This window comes from Camelina sativa, chromosome 18, assembly GCF_030686135.1.
Source record: "Camelina sativa cultivar CO46 ecotype springtype chromosome 18, ASM3068613v1".
Taxonomy (NCBI): domain Eukaryota; kingdom Viridiplantae; phylum Streptophyta; class Magnoliopsida; order Brassicales; family Brassicaceae; genus Camelina; species Camelina sativa.
In genome coordinates, this window is record NC_141897.1 from 7,395,540 (window position 1) to 7,409,270 (window position 13,731).

Genomic DNA, 13,731 nt, shown 5'->3' on the forward strand with positions numbered 1-13,731 from the left:
GTAACAAAGATGTTTGTACTTCGAAGAAATGTTTTCTCGGTTTTAGCCTGTTTCGAGACAAAATGGGTAAAAGTGGTGTGTAAACACTTCAAATTCAACCCGAACTCTTATAATTAGTCAAATGCATTGGATTGTTACATATTTTGACCCTAGAAAGAGTAAATACCTGTTTACTGCTTCAAATCAATGTTTTCTCTCGGTTTTAGCCTGTTTTCTCTGTTTTAGCCTATTTTGGGACAAAATGGGTAAAAGTGGTGTCTTAACACTCCAAATTCAACCCGAACTCTTATAATTAGCCAAATGCTTTGGATTGTTACATATTTTGACCCTATAAATAGTAACATAGCTGTTTACTCCTTTGAATCAATGTTTTCTCTCGGTTTTAGCTAGTTTTCTCTGTTTAAGCCTGTTTTTGGATAAAACGGGTTTAAGTGTTGTCTAAACACTCCAAATTCATCCCGAACTCTTACAGTTAGTCAAAGGCATTAGATTGTCACAAATTCTGACCCTATAAACAGTAACAAAGCTGTTTACTGCTTCGAATCAATGTTTTCTCTGTTTTAGCCTATTTCGGGACAAAATGGGTAAAAGTGGTGTGTAAACACTTCAAATTCAACCCGAACTCTTATAATTAGTCAAATTCATTGGATTGTTACATATTTTGACCCTATAAAGTGTAATATAGCTGTTTACTGCTTCGAGTAAATGTTTTCTCTCGGTTTTAGCCTGTTTTCTCTGTTTTAGCCTGTTTCGGGACAAAATGGGTAAAAGTGGTGTCTAAACACTCCAAATTCAACCCGAACTCTTATAATTAGTCAAATGCATTGGATTATTGCATTTTTTTACCCTAGAAAGAGTAACATAGCTATTTACTGCTTTGAATCAATGTTTTCTCTTGGTTTTAGCCTCTTTTCTCTGTTTAAGCCTGTTTTGGGATAAATGGGTTTAAGTGTTGTCTAAACACTCCAAATTCATCCTGAACTCTTACAATTACTCAAATGCATTTGTCTCCTCACACATTTGACGCTAGAAACAGTAACAAAGATGTTTGTACTTCGAAGAAATGTTTTCTCGGTTTTAGCCTGTTTCGAGACAAAATGGGTAAAAGTGGTGTGTAAACACTTCAAATTCAACCCGAACTCTTATAATTAGTCAAATTCATTGGATTGTTACATATTTTGACCCTATAAAGTGTAATAAAGCTGTTTACTGCTTCGAGTAAATGTTTTCTCTCGGTTTTAGCCTGTTTTCTCTGTTTTAGCCTGTTTCGGGACAAAATGGGTAAAAGTGGTGTCTAAACACTCCAAATTCAACCCGAACTCTTATAATTAGTCAAATGCATTAGATTATTGCATTTTTTTACCCTAGAAAGAGTAACATAGCTATTTACTGCTTTGAATCAATGTTTTCTCTTGGTTTTAGCCTCTTTTCTCTGTTTAAGCCTGTTTTGGGATAAATGGGTTTAAGTGTTGTCTAAACACTCCAAATTCATCCTGAACTCTTACAATTACTCAAATGCATTTGTCTCCTCACACATTTGACCCTAGAAACAGTAACAAAGATGTTTGTACTTCGAAGAAATGTTTTCTCGGTTTTAGCCTGTTTCGAGACAAAATGGGTAAAAGTGGTGTGTAAACACTTCAAATTCAACCCGAACTCTTATAATTAGTCAAATGCATTGGATTGTTACATATTTTGACCCTAGAAAGAGTAAATACCTGTTTACTGCTTCAAATCAATGTTTTCTCTCGGTTTTAGCCTGTTTTCTCTGTTTTAGCCTATTTTGGGACAAAATGGGTAAAAGTGGTGTCTTAACACTCCAAATTCAACCCGAACTCTTATAATTAGCCAAATGCTTTGGATTGTTACATATTTTGACCCTATAAATAGTAACATAGCTGTTTACTCCTTTGAATCAATGTTTTCTCTCGGTTTTAGCTAGTTTTCTCTGTTTAAGCCTGTTTTTGGATAAAACGGGTTTAAGTGTTGTCTAAACACTCCAAATTCATCCCGAACTCTTACAGTTAGTCAAAGGCATTAGATTGTCACAAATTCTGACCCTATAAACAGTAACAAAGCTGTTTACTGCTTCGAATCAATGTTTTCTCTGTTTTAGCCTATTTCGGGACATAATGGGTAAAAGTGGTGTGTAAACACTTCAAATTCAACCCGAACTCTTATAATTAGTCAAATTCATTGGATTGTTACATATTTTGACCCTATAAAGTGTAATATAGCTGTTTACTGCTTCGAGTAAATGTTTTCTCTCGGTTTTAGCCTGTTTTCTCTGTTTTAGCCTGTTTCGGGACAAAATGGGTAAAAGTGGTGTCTAAACACTCCAAATTCAACCCGAACTCTTATAATTAGTCAAATGCATTGGATTATTGCATTTTTTTACCCTAGAAAGAGTAACATAGCTATTTACTGCTTTGAATCAATGTTTTCTCTTGGTTTTAGCCTCTTTTCTCTGTTTAAGCCTGTTTTGGGATAAATGGGTTTAAGTGTTGTCTAAACACTCCAAATTCATCCTGAACTCTTACAATTACTCAAATGCATTTGTCTCCTCACACATTTGACCCTAGAAACAGTAACAAAGATGTTTGTACTTCGAAGAAATGTTTTCTCGGTTTTAGCCTGTTTCGAGACAAAATGGGTAAAAGTGGTGTGAAACACTTCAACTTCAACCCGAACTCTTATAATTAGTCAAATGCATTGGATTGTTACATATTTTGACCCTAGAAAGAGTAAATACCTGTTTACTGCTTCAAATCAATGTTTTCTCTCGGTTTTAGCCTGTTTTCTCTGTTTTAGCCTATTTTGGGACAAAATGGGTAAAAGTGGTGTCTTAACACTCCAAATTCAACCCGAACTCTTATAATTAGCCAAATGCTTTGGATTGTTACATATTTTGACCCTATAAATAGTAACTTAGCTGTTTACTCCTTTGAATCAATGTTTTCTCTCGGTTTTAGCTAGTTTTCTCTGTTTAAGCCTGTTTTTGGATAAAACGGGTTTAAGTGTTGTGTAAACACTCCAAATTCATCCCGAACTCTTACAGTTAGTCAAAGGCATTAGATTGTCACAAATTCTGACCCTATAAACAGTAACAAAGCTGTTTACTGCTTCGAATCAATGTTTTCTCTGTTTTAGCCTGTTTCGGGACAAAATGGGTAAAAGTGGTGTGTAAACACTTCAAATTCAACCCGAACTCTTATAATTAGTCAAATTCATTGGATTATTACATATTTTGACCCTATAAAGAGTAATATAGCTGTTTACTGCTTCGAGTAAATGTTTTCTCTCGGTTTTAGCCTGTTTTCTCTGTTTTAGCCTGTTTCGGGACAAAATGGGTAAAAGTGGTGTCTAAACACTCCAAATTCAACCCAAACTCTTATAATTAGCCAAATGCATTGGATTATTATATATTTTGACCCTATAAATAGTAAATTGCTGTTTACTGCTTCAAATCAATGTTTTCTCTCGGTTTTAGCTTGTTTTCTCTGTTTTAGCCTATTTTGGGACAAAATGGGTAAAAGTGGTGTCTAAACACTCCAAATTCAACCCGAACTCTTATAATTACCCAAATGCATTTGATTGTTACATATTTTGACCCTATAAATAGTAACATAGCTGCTTACTCCTTTGAATCAATGTTTTCTCTCGGTTTTAGCCTGTTTTCTCTGTTTAAGCCTGTTTTGGGATAAAACGGGTTTAAGTGTTGTCTAAACACTCCAAATTCATCCCGAACTCTTACGGTTAATCAAAGGCATTAGATTGTCACACATTCTGACCCTATAAACAGTAAAAAAGCTGTTTACTGCTTCAAATCAATGTTTTCTCTGTTTTAGCCTGTTTCGGGACAAAATGGGTAAAAGTGGTGTCTAAACACTCCAAATTCAACCGGAACTCTTATAATTAGTCAAATTCATTGGATTGTTACATATTTTGACCCTATAAAGAGTAATATAGCTGTTTACTGCTTCGAGTAAATGTTCTCTCTCGGTTTTAGCCTGTTTTCTCTGTTTTAGCCTGTTTCGGGACAAAATGGGTAAAAGTGGTGTCTAAACACTCCAAATTGAACCCGAACTCTTATAATTAGTCAAATGCATTGGATTATTGCAGATTTTTTGCATAGAAAGAGTAACATAGGTATTTACTGCTTTGAATCAATGTTTTCTCTTGGTTTTAGCCTCTTTTCTCTGTTTAAGCCTGTTTTGGGATAAACGGGTTTAAGTGTTGTCTAAACACTCCAAATTTATCCCGAACTCTTACAATTAGAACAATGCATTTGTATTCTCACACATTCTGACCCTAGAAACAGTAATAAAGCTGTTTCTGATTCGAATCAATGTTTCTCGGTTTTAGCCTGTTTCGAGACAAAATGGTAAAAGTGGTGTGTAAACACTTCAAATTCAACCCAAACTCCTATAATTAGTCAAATTCATTGGATTGTTACATATTTTAACCTTCGAAAGAATAATATAGATGTTTACTGCTTCGAGTAAATGTTTTCTCTCGGTTTTAGCCTGTTTTCTCTGTTTTAGCCTATTTTGGGACAAAATGGGTAAAAGTGGTGTCTAAACACTCCAAATTCAACCCGAACTCTTATAATTAGCCAAATGCATTGAATTGTTACATATTTTGACCCTATAAATAGTAAATTGCTGTTTACTGCTTCAAATCAATGTTTTCTCTCGGTTTTAGCCTGTTTTCCCTGTTTTAGCCTATTTTGGGACAAAATGGGTAAAAGTGGTGTCTAAACACTCCAAATTCAACCCGAACTCTTATAATTAGCCAAATGCATTGGATTTTTACATATTTTGACCCTATAAATAGTAACATAGCTGTTTACTCCTTTGAATCAATGTTTTCTCTCGGTTTTAGCCTGTTTTCTCTGTTTAAGCTTGTTTTGGGATAAAACGGGTTTAAGTGTTGTCTAAACACTCCAAATTCATTCCGAACTCTTACGATTAGTCAAAGGCATTAGATTGTCATAAATTCTGACCCTATAAACAGTAACAAAGCTGTTTACTGCTTCGAATCAATGTTTTCTCTGTTTTAGCTTGTTTCGGGACAAAATGGGTAAAAGTGGTGTGTAAACACTTCAAATTCAACCCGAACTCTTATAATTAGTCAAATTCATTGGATTGTTACATATTTTGACCCTATAAAGTGTAATATAGCTGTTTACTGCTTCGAGTAAATGTTTTCTCTCGGTTTTAGCCTGTTTTCTCTGTTTTAGCCTGTTTCGGGACAAAATGGGTAAAAGTGGTGTCTAAACACTCCAAATTCAACCCGAACTCTTATAATTAGTCAAATGCATTAGATTATTGCATTTTTTTACCCTAGAAAGAGTAACATAGCTATTTACTGCTTTGAATCAATGTTTTCTCTTGGTTTTAGCCTCTTTTCTCTGTTTAAGCTTGTTTTGGGATAAATGGGTTTAAGTGTTGTCTAAACACTCCAAATTCATCCTGAACTCTTACAATTACTCAAATGCATTTGTCTCCTCACACATTTGACCCTAGAAACAGTAACAAAGATGTTTGTACTTCGAAGAAATGTTTTCTCGGTTTTAGCCTGTTTCGAGACAAAATGGGTAAAAGTGGTGTGTAAACACTTCAAATTCAACCCGAACTCTTATAATTAGTCAAATGCATTGGATTGTTACATATTTTGACCCTAGAAAGAGTAAATACCTGTTTACTGCTTCAAATCAATGTTTTCTCTCGGTTTTAGCCTGTTTTCTCTGTTTTAGCCTATTTTGGGACAAAATGGGTAAAAGTGGTGTCTTAACACTCCAAATTCAACCCGAACTCTTATAATTAGCCAAATGCTTTGGATTGTTACATATTTTGACCCTATAAATAGTAACATAGCTGTTTACTCCTTTGAATCAATGTTTTCTCTCGGTTTTAGCTAGTTTTCTCTGTTTAAGCCTGTTTTTGGATAAAACGGGTTTAAGTGTTGTCTAAACACTCCAAATTCATCCCGAACTCTTACAGTTAGTCAAAGGCATTAGATTGTCACAAATTCTGACCCTATAAACAGTAACAAAGCTGTTTACTGCTTTGAATCAATGTTTTCTCTGTTTTAGCCTATTTCGGGACAAAATGGGTAAAAGTGGTGTGTAAACACTTCAAATTCAACCCGAACTCTTATAATTAGTCAAATTCATTGGATTGTTACATATTTTGACCCTATAAAGTGTAATATAGCTGTTTACTGCTTCGAGTAAATGTTTTCTCTCGGTTTTAGCCTGTTTTCTCTGTTTTAGCCTGTTTCGGGACAAAATGGGTAAAAGTGGTGTCTAAACACTCCAAATTCAACCCGAACTCTTATAATTAGTCAAATGCATTGGATTATTGCATTTTTTTACCCTAGAAAGAGTAACATAGCTATTTACTGCTTTGAATCAATGTTTTCTCTTGGTTTTAGCCTCTTTTCTCTGTTTAAGCCTGTTTTGGGATAAATGGGTTTAAGTGTTGTCTAAACACTCCAAATTCATCCTGAACTCTTACAATTACTCAAATGCATTTGTCTCCTCACACATTTGACCCTAGAAACAGTAACAAAGATGTTTGTACTTCGAAGAAATGTTTTCTCGGTTTTAGCCTGTTTCGAGACAAAATGGGTAAAAGTGGTGTGTAAACACTTCAAATTCAACCCGAACTCTTATAATTAGTCAAATGCATTGGATTGTTACATATTTTGACCCTAGAAAGAGTAAATACCTGTTTACTGCTTCAAATCAATGTTTTCTCTCGGTTTTAGCCTGTTTTCTCTGTTTTAGCCTATTTTGGGACAAAATGGGTAAAAGTGGTGTCTTAACACTCCAAATTCAACCCGAACTCTTATAATTAGCCAAATGCTTTGGATTGTTACATATTTTGACCCTATAAATAGTAACATAGCTGTTTACTCCTTTGAATCAATGTTTTCTCTCGGTTTTAGCTAGTTTTCTCTGTTTAAGCCTGTTTTTGGATAAAACGGGTTTAAGTGTTGTCTAAACACTCCAAATTCATCCCGAACTCTTACAGTTAGTCAAAGGCATTAGATTGTCACAAATTCTGACCCTATAAACAGTAACAAAGCTGTTTACTGCTTTGAATCAATGTTTTCTCTGTTTTAGCCTATTTCGGGACAAAATAGGTAAAAGTGGTGTGTAAACACTTCAAATTCAACCCGAACTCTTATAATTAGTCAAATTCATTGGATTGTTACATATTTTGACCCTATAAAGTGTAATATAGCTGTTTACTGCTTCGAGTAAATGTTTTCTCTCGGTTTTAGCCTGTTTTCTCTGTTTTAGCCTGTTTCGGGACAAAATGGGTAAAAGTGGTGTCTAAACACTCCAAATTCAACCCGAACTCTTATAATTAGTCAAATGCATTGGATTATTGCATTTTTTTACCCTAGAAAGAGTAACATAGCTATTTACTGCTTTGAATCAATGTTTTCTCTTGGTTTTAGCCTCTTTTCTCTGTTTAAGCCTGTTTTGGGATAAATGGGTTTAAGTGTTGTCTAAACACTCCAAATTCATCCTGAACTCTTACAATTACTCAAATGCATTTGTCTCCTCACACATTTGACCCTAGAAACAGTAACAAAGATGTTTGTACTTCGAAGAAATGTTTTCTCGGTTTTAGCCTGTTTCGAGACAAAATGGGTAAAAGTGGTGTGTAAACACTTCAAATTCAACCAAAACTCTTATAATTAGTCAAATGCATTGGATTGTTACATATTTTGACCCTAGAAAGAGTAAATACCTGTTTACTGCTTCAAATCAATGTTTTCTCTCGGTTTTAGCCTGTTTTCTCTGTTTTAGCCTATTTTGGGACAAAATGGGTAAAAGTGGTGTCTTAACACTCCAAATTCAACCCGAACTCTTATAATTAGCCAAATGCTTTGGATTGTTACATATTTTGACCCTATAAATAGTAACATAGCTGTTTACTCCTTTGAATCAATGTTTTCTCTCGGTTTTAGCTAGTTTTCTCTGTTTAAGCCTGTTTTTGGATAAAACGGGTTTAAGTGTTGTCTAAACACTCCAAATTCATCCCGAACTCTTACAGTTAGTCAAAGGCATTAGATTGTCACAAATTCTGACCCTATAAACAGTAACAAAGCTGTTTACTGCTTCGAATCAATGTTTTCTCTGTTTTAGCCTATTTCGGGACAAAATGGGTAAAAGTGGTGTGTAAACACTTCAAATTCAACCCGAACTCTTATAATTAGTCAAATTCATTGGATTATTACATATTTTGACCCTATAAAGAGTAATATAGCTGTTTACTGCTTCGATTAAATGTTTTCTCTCGGTTTTAGCCTGTTTTCTCTGTTTTAGCCTGTTTCGGGACAAAATGGGTAAAAGTAGTGTCTAAACACTCCAAATTCAACCCGAACTCTTATAATTAGTCAAATGCATTGGATTATTGCATATTTTTACCCTAGAAAGAGTAGCATAGCTATTTACTGCTTTGAATCAATATTTTCTCTTGGTTTTAGCCTCTTTTCTCTGTTTAAGCCTGTTTTGGGATAAACGGGTTTAAGTGTTGTCTAAACACTCCAAATTTATCCCGAACTCTTACAATTAGTCAAATGCATTTGTATTCTTACACATTCTGACCCTAGAAACAGTAATAAAGCTGTTTCTGCTTCGAATCAATGTTTCTCGGTTTTAGCCTGTTATTTTGACAAAATGGTAAAAGTGGTGTGTAAACACTTCAAATTCAACCCGAACTCCTATAATTAGTCAAATTCATTGGATTGTTACATATTTTGACCTTAGAAAGAGTAATATAGCTGTTTACTGCTTCGAGTAAATGTTTTCTCTCGGTTTTAGCCTGTTTTCTCTGTTTTAGCCTATTTTGGGACAAAATGGGTAAAAGTGGTGTCTAAACACTCCAAATTCAACCCAAACTCTTATAATTAGCCAAATGCATTGGATTGTTATATATTTTGACCCTATAAATAGTAAATTGCTGTTTACTGCTTCAAATCAATGTTTTCTCTCGGTTTTAGCTTGTTTTCTCTGTTTTAGCCTATTTTGGGACAAAATGGGTAAAAGTGGTGTCTAAACACTCCAAATTCAACCTGAACTCTTATAACTAGCCAAATGCATTGAATTGTTACATATTTTGACCCTATAAATAGTAACATAGCTGTTTACTCCTTTGAATCAATGTTTTCTCTCGGTTTTAGCCTGTTTTCTCTGTTTAAGCCTGTTTTGGGATAAAATGGGTTTAAGTGTTGTCTAAACACTCCAAATTCATCCTGAACTCTTACAGTTAGTCAAAGGATTTAGATTGTCACAAATTCTGACCCTATAAACAGTAACAAAGCTGTTTACTGCCTCGAATCAATGTTTTCACTGTTTTAGCCTGTTTCGGGACAAAATGGGTAAAAGTGGTGTGTAAACACTTCAAATTCAACCCGAACTCTTATAATTAGTCAAATTCATTGGATTGTTACATAATTTGACCCTATAAAGAGTAATATAGCTGTTTACCGCTTCGAGTAAATGTTTTCTCTCGGTTTTAGCCTGTTTTCTCTGTTTTAGCCTATTTCGGGACAAAATGGGTAAAAGTGGTGTCTAAACACTCCAAATTCAACCCGAACTCTTATAATTAGTCAAATGCATTGGATTATTGCATATTTTTACCCTAGAAAGAGTAACATAGCTATTTACTGCTTTGAATCAATGTTTTCTCTTGGTTTTAGCCTCTTTTCTCTATTTAAGCCTGTTTTGGGATAAACGGGTTTAAGTGTTGTCTAAACACTCTAAATTCATCCCGAACTCTTACAATTAGTCAAATGCATTTGTATTCTCACATATTCTGACCCTAAAAACAGTAATAAAGTTGTTTCTGCTTCGAAACAATGTTTCTCGGTTTTAGCCTGTTTCGAGATAAAATAGGTAAAAGTGGTGTGTAAACACTTCAACTTCAACCCGAACTCTTATAATTAGTCAAATTCATTGGATTGTTACATATTTTGACCCTATAAAGAGGAATATATCTGCTTACTGCTTCGAGTAAATGTTTTCTCTCGGTTTTAGCCTGTTTTCTCTGTTTTAGCCTGTTTCGGGACAAAATGGGTAAAAGTGGTGTCTAAACACTCCAAATTCAACCCGAACTCTTATAATTAGTCAAATGCATTGGATTATTGCATTTTTTTACCCTAGAAAGAGTAACATAGCTATTTACTGCTTTGAATCAATGTTTTCTCTTGGTTTTAGCCTCTTTTCTCTATTTAAGCCTGTTTTGGGATAAACGGGTTTAAGTGTTGTTTAAACACTCCAAATTTATCCCGAACTCTTACAATTAGTCAAATGCATTTGCATTCTCACACATTCTGACCCTAGAAACAGTAATAAAGCTGTTTTTGCTTTGAATCAATGTTTCTCCGATTTAGCCTGTTTCGAGACAAAATGGTAAAAGTGGTGTGTAAACACTTCAAATTCAACCCGAACTCCTATGATTAGTGAAATTCATTGGATTGTTACATATTTTGACCTTAGAAAGAGTAATATAGCTGTTTACTGCTTCGAGTAAATGTTTTCTCTCGGTTTTAGCCTGTTTTCTCTGTTTTAGCCTATTTTGGGACAAAATGGGTAAAAGTGGTGTCTAAACACTCCAAATTCAACCCGAACTCTTATAATTAGCCAAATGCATTGGATTGTTACATATTTTGACCCTATAAATAGTAAATTGCTGTTTACTGCTTCAAATCAATGTTTTCTCTCGGTTTTAGCCTGTTTTCTCTGTTTTAGCCTATTTTGGGACAAAATGGGTAAAAGTGGTGTCTAAACACTCCAAATTCAACCTGAACTCTTATAACTAGCCAAATGCATTGAATTGTTACATATTTTGACCCTATAAATAGTAACATAGCTGTTTACTCCTTTGAATCAATGTTTTCTCTCGGTTTTAGCCTGTTTTCTCTGTTTAAGCCTGTTTTGGGATAAAATGGGTTTAAGTGTTGTCTAAACACTCCAAATTCATCCTGAACTCTTACAGTTAGTCAAAGGATTTAGATTGTCACAAATTCTGACCCTATAAACAGTAACAAAGCTGTTTACTGCCTCGAATCAATGTTTTCACTGTTTTAGCCTGTTTCGGGACAAAATGGGTAAAAGTGGTGTGTAAACACTTCAAATTCAACCCGAACTCTTATAATTAGTCAAATTCATTGGATTGTTACATAATTTGACCCTATAAAGAGTAATATAGCTGTTTACCGCTTCGAGTAAATGTTTTCTCTCGGTTTTAGCCTGTTTTCTCTGTTTTAGCCTATTTCGGGACAAAATGGGTAAAAGTGGTGTCTAAACACTCCAAATTCAACCTGAACTCTTATAATTAGTCAAATGCATTGGATTATTGCATATTTTTACCCTAGAAAGAGTAACATAGCTATTTACTGCTTTGAATCAATGTTTTCTCTTGGTTTTAGCCTCTTTTCTCTATTTAAGCCTGTTTTGGGATAAACGGGTTTAAGTGTTGTCTAAACACTCTAAATTCATCCCGAACTCTTACAATTAGTCAAATGCATTTGTATTCTCACATATTCTGACCCTAAAAACAGTAATAAAGTTGTTTCTGCTTCGAAACAATGTTTCTCGGTTTTAGCCTGTTTCGAGATAAAATAGGTAAAAGTGGTGTGTAAACACTTCAACTTCAACCCGAACTCTTATAATTAGTCAAATTCATTGGATTGTTACATATTTTGACCCTATAAAGAGGAATATATCTGCTTACTGCTTCGAGTAAATGTTTTCTCTCGGTTTTAGCCTGTTTTCTCTGTTTTAGCCTGTTTCGGGACAAAATGGGTAAAAGTGGTGTCTAAACACTCCAAATTCAACCCGAACTCTTATAATTAGTCAAATGCATTGGATTATTGCATTTTTTTACCCTAGAAAGAGTAACATAGCTATTTACTGCTTTGAATCAATGTTTTCTCTTGGTTTTAGCCTCTTTTCTCTATTTAAGCCTGTTTTGGGATAAACGGGTTTAAGTGTTGTTTAAACACTCCAAATTTATCCCGAACTCTTACAATTAGTCAAATGCATTTGCATTCTCACACATTCTGACCCTAGAAACAGTAATAAAGCTGTTTTTGCTTTGAATCAATGTTTCTCCGATTTAGCCTGTTTCGAGACAAAATGGTAAAAGTGGTGTGTAAACACTTCAAATTCAACCCGAACTCCTATAATTAGTGAAATTCATTGGATTGTTACATATTTTGACCTTAGAAAGAGTAATATAGCTGTTTACTGCTTCGAGTAAATGTTTTCTCTCGGTTTTAGCCTGTTTTCTCTGTTTTAGCCTATTTTGGGACAAAATGGGTAAAAGTGGTGTCTAAACACTCCAAATTCAACCCGAACTCTTATAATTAGCCAAATGCATTGGATTGTTACATATTTTGACCCTATAAATAGTAAATTGCTGTTTACTGCTTCAAATCAATGTTTTCTCTCGGTTTTAGCCTGTTTTCTCTGTTTTAGCCTATTTTGGGACAAAATGGGTAAAAGTGGTGTCTAAACACTCCAAATTCAACCTGAACTCTTATAACTAGCCAAATGCATTGAATTGTTACATATTTTGACCCTATAAATAGTAACATAGCTGTTTACTCCTTTGAATCAATGTTTTCTCTCGGTTTTAGCCTGTTTTCTCTGTTTAAGCCTGTTTTGGGATAAAACGGGTTTAAGTGTTGCCTAAACACTCCAAATTCATCCTGAACTCTTACAGTTAGTCAAAGGATTTAGATTGTCACAAATTCTGACCCTATAAACAGTAACAAAGCTGTTTACTGCCTCGAATCAATGTTTTCACTGTTTTAGCCTGTTTCGGGACAAAATGGGTAAAAGTGGTGTGTAAACACTTCAAATTCAACCCGAACTCTTATAATTAGTCAAATTCATTGGATTGTTACATAATTTGACCCTATAAAGAGTAATATAGCTGTTTACCGCTTCGAGTAAATGTTTTCTCTCGGTTTTAGCCTGTTTTCTCTGTTTTAGCCTGTTTCGGGACAAAATGGGTAAAAGTGGTGTCTAAACACTCCAAATTCAACCCGAACTCTTATAATTAGTCAAATGCATTGGATTATTGCATATTTTTACTCTAGAAAGAGTAACATAGCTATTTACTGCTTTGAATCAATGTTTTCTCTTGGTTTTAGCCTCTTTTCTCTATTTAAGCCTGTTGTGGGATAAACGGGTTTAAGTGTTGTCTAAACACTCCAAATTCATCCTGAACTCTTACAATTAGTCAAATGCATTTGTATTCTCACATATTCTGACCCTAGAAACAGTAATAAAGTTGTTTCTGCTTCGAAACAATGTTTCTCGGTTTTAGTCTGTTTCGAGACAAAATGGTAAAAGTGGTGTGTAAATACTTCAAATTCAACTCGAACTCCTATAATTAGTCAAATTCATTGGATTATTACATATTTTGACCTTAGAAAGAATAATATAACTGTATACTGCTTCGAGTAAATGTTTTCTCTCGGTTTTAGCCTGTTTTTTCTGTTTTAGCCTATTTTGGGACAAAATGGGTATAAGTGGTGTCTAAACACTCCAAATTCAACCGGAACTCTTATAATTAGCCAAATGCATTGGATTGTTACATATTTTAATCCTATAAATAGTAACATAGCTGTTTAATCCTTTGAATCAATGTTTTCTCTCGTTTTAGCCTGTTTTCTCTGTTTAAGCCTGTTTTGGGA